Below are 7,550 nucleotides of genomic sequence, written 5' to 3' on the forward strand. Positions count from 1 at the left end.
AGTTTGGGCCAACAAAAACTTTTGTGTTGATTTGCCTTCGATTTGGATTTTTGTTTTTGCTGTATTGAAGTGCTCTAGAAAAATCAAATAAACCCTCTAACTCCTATACTTCACCTCCTTGATCCAAAACTTTACCCAATGATAATGCCATGTGTATAGGACATAATGGGATATTATTACAAAAATAATTTGGCTAAAAAGTATTTTCTAAATTAGATTTTCCAAAAACTCCTGAATTGAGACTTGAACTACAAGTACTTAATTTAGGCTATGAAAAATCTTTGAAAAATTATATTTGACTCCTATTAGATATAGGACTCCCATAAACCACAAAGTATTATTTTAAAAGTTGTCTTACTATTTTATTTAATGGCTTTTTCTTAAGGCCAGAAATGGTCTTTAATAGGTTAAAATTATTTTAATGTTTCAAAAATATTTTAAAAAATTTAGGGAAGCTCAGTCGACATATATTATCCATATATAAGAGTTTCAACACATGGTCATGTTCAAATTATTGGTTAAATCCCTCAAAAACCCTTTTTGGACATTTCAAGCTTTTGAATTATTTACAAAGAAAATATTCTCCATTAAATCCTAGAAAATTCTACCATGTTACCAATGAAATATTTGATGACCTAGACAATTCTCATGTCTTAGAGAACAAGATAAGCCCATGAAACCCTCTCAAAAACATTTATGTCCTTTTCCAAGTTTAAACAACTTTGCACTACCAAACATGTACAAATGATCTAAAAATTTGTACACATTCTCAGATGGCCTAATCATTCACCTACGCCAAGTGGCACAAGTTGGAGAATAGGATAACTTGATAAAAGTGCCTCAAAACCCTTTTTGTCCAGAACCAAATTCGAACAACTCTACATTGTCAGCTATCTCCGTTTGACCCCAGTTTTTGTGAGAATTGTGTAATCCCCAAATGATGACACTACACTAAGTGGTGCATCATGGATAACAAGATAACATGATCAAACCTAGCCAAAATTGTTTCTGCCCATTTCTAGGGTTTACAAAAGTTGCATTGGCTACTGCCAATCACTCCTGTTAAGTATCATGACCAGGGATGTCCATTTACTTGCCCAAACCTACATCAAACACCTTCTGGTAGAAACTTACAATGCATATTTTGGCCATTTCCACTAATCTCATTGAGCCCAAATTTTTCACACAACATGTTATAGTCACCCTCTACCTCCTACATCTTTCCCAGCGCGAGTAGCAATGATGAAGGGGAGCAGAACCCCATTTTTCTTCCCTAGACAGTGAGATTCCGCCTCTCTCTCAGCCCCTCTCTCTCCCCTCAGCTTTTCAGGGCATCCAAGGCTCCCCACTGCCTTTGCCCACACCCCCTGCAGCCACTAGACGCAAGTGGACGCGTGGGCGCGCGCGAAAAGCTGTGGGTGCCGGCCAAAAACGTGCTCTAGAGCGCCTGGCAGGGCATTCGACCATTGACGCCGCATCCCCCGATCGCCTTGGGCCTCCCCCTCACGCCGATCGAGGTGCCTCGACATCTGCAACACGCCATCGTGCTGTCCCACTCATCTCTCCCTCTCTCTCACCTCCCGCGGCATGTGCCCAGAGCCGCCCAGCTCGCCCAATGCTCGCGTAGCTCCTATGGCCGCATGTAGCTCGCCCCGCTCCTCCTCTGTCTACCTAGCGCCCCACTCGACTCCCACGAACGCCGTAGACAGCCCTCACTCTCTCTCCTGGCTGCCCGAGCCATTTCCACGGCCACCCATGCACCGCGTCCATGGTGAGCCACGAGTCGGCTAATTAAGGCCATTCCAGGCCCTTCTCGCTGCTCCATTTGCTCCCTCTCTCTCCCGTACACCACCCAGGCCAACCCATTCTTCCTCCCGTGCCCTCCATCCACCACCATGGCCAGAGCCATGCTGTCGGCCTCTGCCTAAATTCACACCCACCACTCCTCCTCCTTCCCTCTAGACCGCACCAGAGCACCTCCACCAGCACCGAGGAGCCCCTCCCACACTTCTTTCTGTCCTCCCCGTCGCCGTGCCATCAAGCTCCATCACCACCGCCAGCCTCGCCACCACGGCTGATGGAGCACTCGCGTCCGACCGCCCCTATGATCGTGGTGCACCTTGGCAGGTGTGGCACGCTCTCCCAAGCACACTGGTGTGTTGGTCGCCGATGGAGGTGGCAGGTGCCGCCAGGGAGAGCGCCGGTGCTGCTCGGCCCTGCTCCCTCTGTCTCCCATCATGCCACATGGGAGGTTGAAGGTGACTCGCCGCTAGGCCCCAAGCGTCAGCGGCCCAGTGGGCGGGCCCGCCCGTTTAAGTGGAGACAGCTTCGGCCATAACCGCCTCCCCCACGCGAAGGAGTATTTTAAAGAAGCCGCCTCTGACATGGCCCCCTACGTGTGTGCGGCCGAGCCGCTGGGCCGGACCAGTGGCGGCCTGCCACTAAACCTCGCCTAGTGCGCACTGCCGCCACCGAGATCCGGCCCATTTAGGTAAATCCTTTATCTTTTTCTTTTTTTCATAGACTTGTAAATTCCATAGAATATTCAAATGAACACTAAATTTGGTGATTCAAATTCCTAGTGACTCCATAAATCCTGATCTAGCTCATGGTGCATCCTTCACATTTTTTCCAGAAAATTTTCCTTCACGCATTACTAATTAAACCCTACTTTTCATTTCTGAGCCAAACTTTGGAAAATCCCAGAGGGCTCAAATATGATACAAATGCCATGATCTGAATTTGAAGGTACATCTAAGTTCATAACTTAATTATGAACATTTTTCTTAATACTTTCTGTGTGACACAAAATAATGAGCCATTTCTTCATATTTTTCAACCTTGCAAATTCATAGGGAAATCATTTGAACTCCAAATCCAGTGAAACCAAATCCTAGATGTTTCTAAAATCATGCCTAGTGCAATGAGTGCATTTCTCATTTTTCAAAATAAAGTTTCTGTACACTTCTTGCAAATCCATTAATCCCTTGATTCCATCAGATTGAAATGTTCAGAAATATCCACTAATCCAATTCCAATGAAACCACTCTAGTTATTTTTCATATAACCAGAGAAGTCCTAGAAAAGTCAACTTCATATTTTTAGAGCACTTTTATTTTTTTCTTATTGTGTTGCTTATTGTGATTGTTTCCGACATTAGTTGACGAAGTAGACGACACTCGGAGATGGACCAGAAGGATTGAAGACTTTGCTGGGCCAGGCAAGCAGCCCTTTGACAATGACACCCCTCTTATTCGTCGGCACCCTCTTTTCGATTGCATGATAATAAAAAGTGACGGTGATGAACTTGTTACGAACCACTAAATGATGCATGCCTATACTCATAGCTCTACCTTGTGCATGGAGGAACTATGTCAAAATATTAATCGTTGATGCATAATGATGCATGTATGCCATGATCACCTCATGGTTGCATTCTTTCGAAAACCCCATTGGGTGCCCCTAATGCCCGTGGGTGATGATGAACTAAGGTCACCACTTGAGGAGGAAGTGGTGTACCAGAGAAAGCATTTTTTGTTTGAGAGTAAAATGATGGATTAGATTTAGGTGTGATTACCGTCCCAACCAAACATGTGCAACCACTCTACCCCTTATGGGATGGGGCGTTATTCATTACCTAGGCCGATACTAGCATGGTGCCAACATTACTAGTGACGGGGGTGACATGAGGTCATTCTCAGGATGGGGTCATGCTCGGATAGGCGGGCATGACTGTTTTCACAGGGCACCGGACACACCATTGGTCCCTTCATGTATGCGTGATAATGTGAAAGGGCGGAGTCAGACGATCTTTTTCTTATACATGAGTGTCGTGTACCAATGAGTGGACCCTATGTTAGTGTCGTCTAGGGAAAGATAATGACCGAGTGCTTCTTCCGAGTACTTGAGGTATTGCGTGATTGTGGATGAAACGAAAGATTCACGAATCTTCTGGGTAAAGTGCGCAACCTCTGCAGAGTGTCAAACTATTCGAATAGTCGTGTCCACGGTAATGGATAGTTGGGTGGTGCTACGTAAACTATGTCCAAAAAATTTATGAACTTGGTACATGTGTGTGTGGTTTTGAGAACCATTGGAGTCAAGGAAATTGACTTGACATGTGGAATGAGCTAGCATTGATCCAAAGGCCATTACGTTGATATTTGTAACATGTTCCCATGGTTACTAGAATTCATTGATGCATATTTTACAAGATGATAGGTCATTCCAACTAGCTTGATGCTACGTTTCCTACTTGTTGTTACACCATGCTTTGTTACTTTGATCCAAAACATGGGTTTCTTGCGAGTACATTCAAAGTACACATTGGCTTGCCACTAGTTATTTTATTGGCCAGGCACGAAAGAACAGGATAATATGAAGACTACCTTGGTAGCAAGCATGCGAGCTAGGACGCTTCCTAGTCAGAATGCCTGTAGGCTTAAGGCAGATGGCATGGGTCCAACTTATCGACGAAGATTTCCGATGCGATGTTATACTCAAGACTTGACTATAGTGGTCATAATTTATGTAAGACGGTATGTATGGAAGTAAGACTCTTGTTATTCAGCTTCTGTGTGTTCAGTGAGCATTGATCTCCGGGATCACTGTACACATGCATTCGGTGATCACGACATGTGAGTCGGGGTCCCCATAGTTACTCTTGACAAAGGCTTGGTAGGCTGCAGTGGATCATGGGGCACCTAGAGGCGGTCGAACGTCTCGATGGAGAGAACATTGAGCCCCGCACTGCCATTGATGAGGGTCTTGGTGACGAGGACATTGATCATGATGGGAGAGTAGATCATCGAGAGGGCGCCGGCAGTTGCCGCGCACTTGAGCTGGTCGGACGAGCTGAAAGTGATGGTGCACCTGGACCACCTGAGTGCGTTCGTGGTATCGAGCCGGGGAAGGGCCGCGTTCACCTCATAGGCGAACTACTTGAAGATGCATTGAGAGGCTGGGGCCTGTGCGCCGCCTAGGATGCAGGCGATGGCACGAGGCTCCTGGAAGCCCCCAGCCCCCTCGTCTGGGTGGTGGTCGTCGTTCCTTCTTGGCGGTGGTGGAAGTGGAGGGAGGCCTGCATTTCCCTGAAGACAGTCCTCACGAGGCTGATTTCTCCATGCACCCTCTCGAGGCTGGCCCTGCAAGTGGTCCTCATGCGGCTGGCCGCGCCACCCCTGGCTGGGGCCGCGGTCGCCCAGCGTCCTCCACTTCGACCTCCTCCACGGCCGTAGCCTCGATCATTGCGCTCGGGGCATCGACCAAGGCGCCCTTCACAGATGGCCCTGAGCTCCTGATAGTCATTGGTGTTGTGGATGTGTACATTGTGGAAGACGTAGAGTGGACAGCTGCTCTTGGATGACTCTAGGTGGTCGCAGCCGCGCTTCATCTCTAGTTCAGCTGCGAGCATGGCCGCCCCCTTGCGCTTGACGTCCTTGGCCTTGGCCTTCTTGTACTCTGGGTCGGCCGCTGGGAGCTCGAGGAGGGAGAGGCGTCCTTCCTCGGCTCTCGCGCACTTGGTTTCCATGTTGTACATCTCCAGAGCCATGCACAGGTCCTCGTGTATGGTGAGATCCTCCTTCATCTTGATATCGCGGACGACGTCAGAGAACGCTGACATGATGGCCTCGTTCGACACGTTGGGGATCTTGAGACGAACGTTGTTGAAGCGCTGGATGTACTTCTGTAGGGTTTCCCCCGGTGCTGCTTGATGCGCAGCAGGTCACCCGTGGTAGGCGGGCGGTCGTGGGTGCCCTGGAACCTGGCTATGTAGCACTCGCACATCTCGCCCCTGGAGGAGATAGATCCCGCGGGCAGGTTCAGGAGCCACGAGCGTGCGACATCCTTGAGGGCCATGGGAAACCAGTTTGCCATCACCTTCTCGTCACCGTTGGCCACCTCGATGCTCACCTCCTAGAGCTACAGGAACTCAGCAGAGTCGGGGGTGCTGTCGTAGCGTGGAGGCAGGTCGGGCTTGAACTTCCCTGGGCAGACGACGCTGCAGAGCTTGGGAGTGAAGGCTTGGCAGCCCGCATTGGTCACGAGAGCCTGGCGCTCGGTCTTGACGTGGTGGCGCGGGGAGCGCTGGAGTACCATCTTGTGGCCGCTGGACCTCCTGGCAGCTTTCTTCTCCATGCGCGGGCACCCTGCGCGGTGGGTCATGCTGTGGGGCCGCGCTCCTTGGTCGGAGGGTGACGTCTTGATGGGAGGTAGCAGAGGCGCTCCGTGGGCTACGTCGCCCGTGGCAGACGGCGGGCGAGACAGCGAGGGGGACAGCGCGGGAGAGCCCCCAGCGGGGCTGACAAGCTCGGTGATGCGATCCAGCCAGTGTTCGTAGAAGTGGTCGACCAGGTGGTAACGCAGGAGCTCGCGTGCCATGAGCAGCGCAGCCTGCGCGTCCGGTGACCCACGACGAGCATGAGATGACGAACCGGCCGAAGTTAGCGATGGGGTGGCCATGCGTCCATCACGCTGCACGGAGGGGTGCAGCGATGAAGCTTGCAGCTCGTGCCCCGTCGGGCCGGTGGTGGCGTTGGCAGTAGGCGATGTAGAACGACGGGGAGGTCCGCCAATGGGCGCCGTCTGGGTGACGAGAGCGGCAAGAGCAGCCCGACGCTCAACACGAGCTCGACGAGCGTCAGCCATGGAAGCAGTGGAGTGGTGGCGAGTCGCTCGGCGGAAGAGAGGCTCCGACGCACCCCTACCTGGCGCGCCAATTATTGGATCCGGGATTCCGCAAACCCTTGAGAGATCCGCACACTGGGGTGCGTGCGAACGTCCTCACCAATCTGCCTGCTCATCGATTCCTAGGCCTAACTCGACGAACCCAAGGGACAAGAGATGCGGCAGTTTATCTTGGTTCGGGCCACCTTGCGGTGTAATACCCTACTCCAGCTTTGTGGTGGATTGCCTCGAGGGGCTGAGGATGAACTAGTACAATGGATGAACTGCCTCGGGAGGTGAGGTGTTCTTGAGCTCGATGAGCTAGTGGGTGAGAGGATGATCTGAAAATGATCCCACCTTCTATCGTGGTGGCTAAGTCCTATTTATAGCGGCCTTGGTCCTCTTCCCAAATGCAAGGAGGGAAGGGATCCCACAACGGCCAAATTTGAAGGGGGACAACTAGTATAAGTTATCCTGACAAAAGTAGTCTTCACCTGTGAAAGCCTCTGGGGGTGACGCCGAGGTGGGCTTCGCAATGACCTCCATCCTGTCGTCCTAGTGGTCTTGGTCTTGTTGCATTGATATGGGAACCTTTGCTTGATTCCTCGGGACTCCACGCCTGCGCTTGCCTCCATGGCACCAAAGGGGAAACTGGTACACTGCGCCTGCTGGCGCCCGCCTGGCCTTGGTCATCATGGCTCATGTCATGTGAACCTCACAAGGTGCACCTTGCCTTGATATCTCTGCTCCTCGGGAGCCATCCTGGTGAGGCCGCCCCTAGGGAGGCCATGGTGGCGTCCGCCTTACGAGGCTTGGCCCCTCGTGAGGGTCTTGGGTTGTTATTGCTGAAGCTGGGCCGTACTGGGCCGTCGATGGAGCCACGT

The sequence above is a fragment of the Triticum urartu genome, chromosome 1A (genome assembly GCF_056163025.1).
Source record: "Triticum urartu cultivar PI428250 chromosome 1A, HENAU_Tu73, whole genome shotgun sequence".
Taxonomy (NCBI): domain Eukaryota; kingdom Viridiplantae; phylum Streptophyta; class Magnoliopsida; order Poales; family Poaceae; genus Triticum; species Triticum urartu.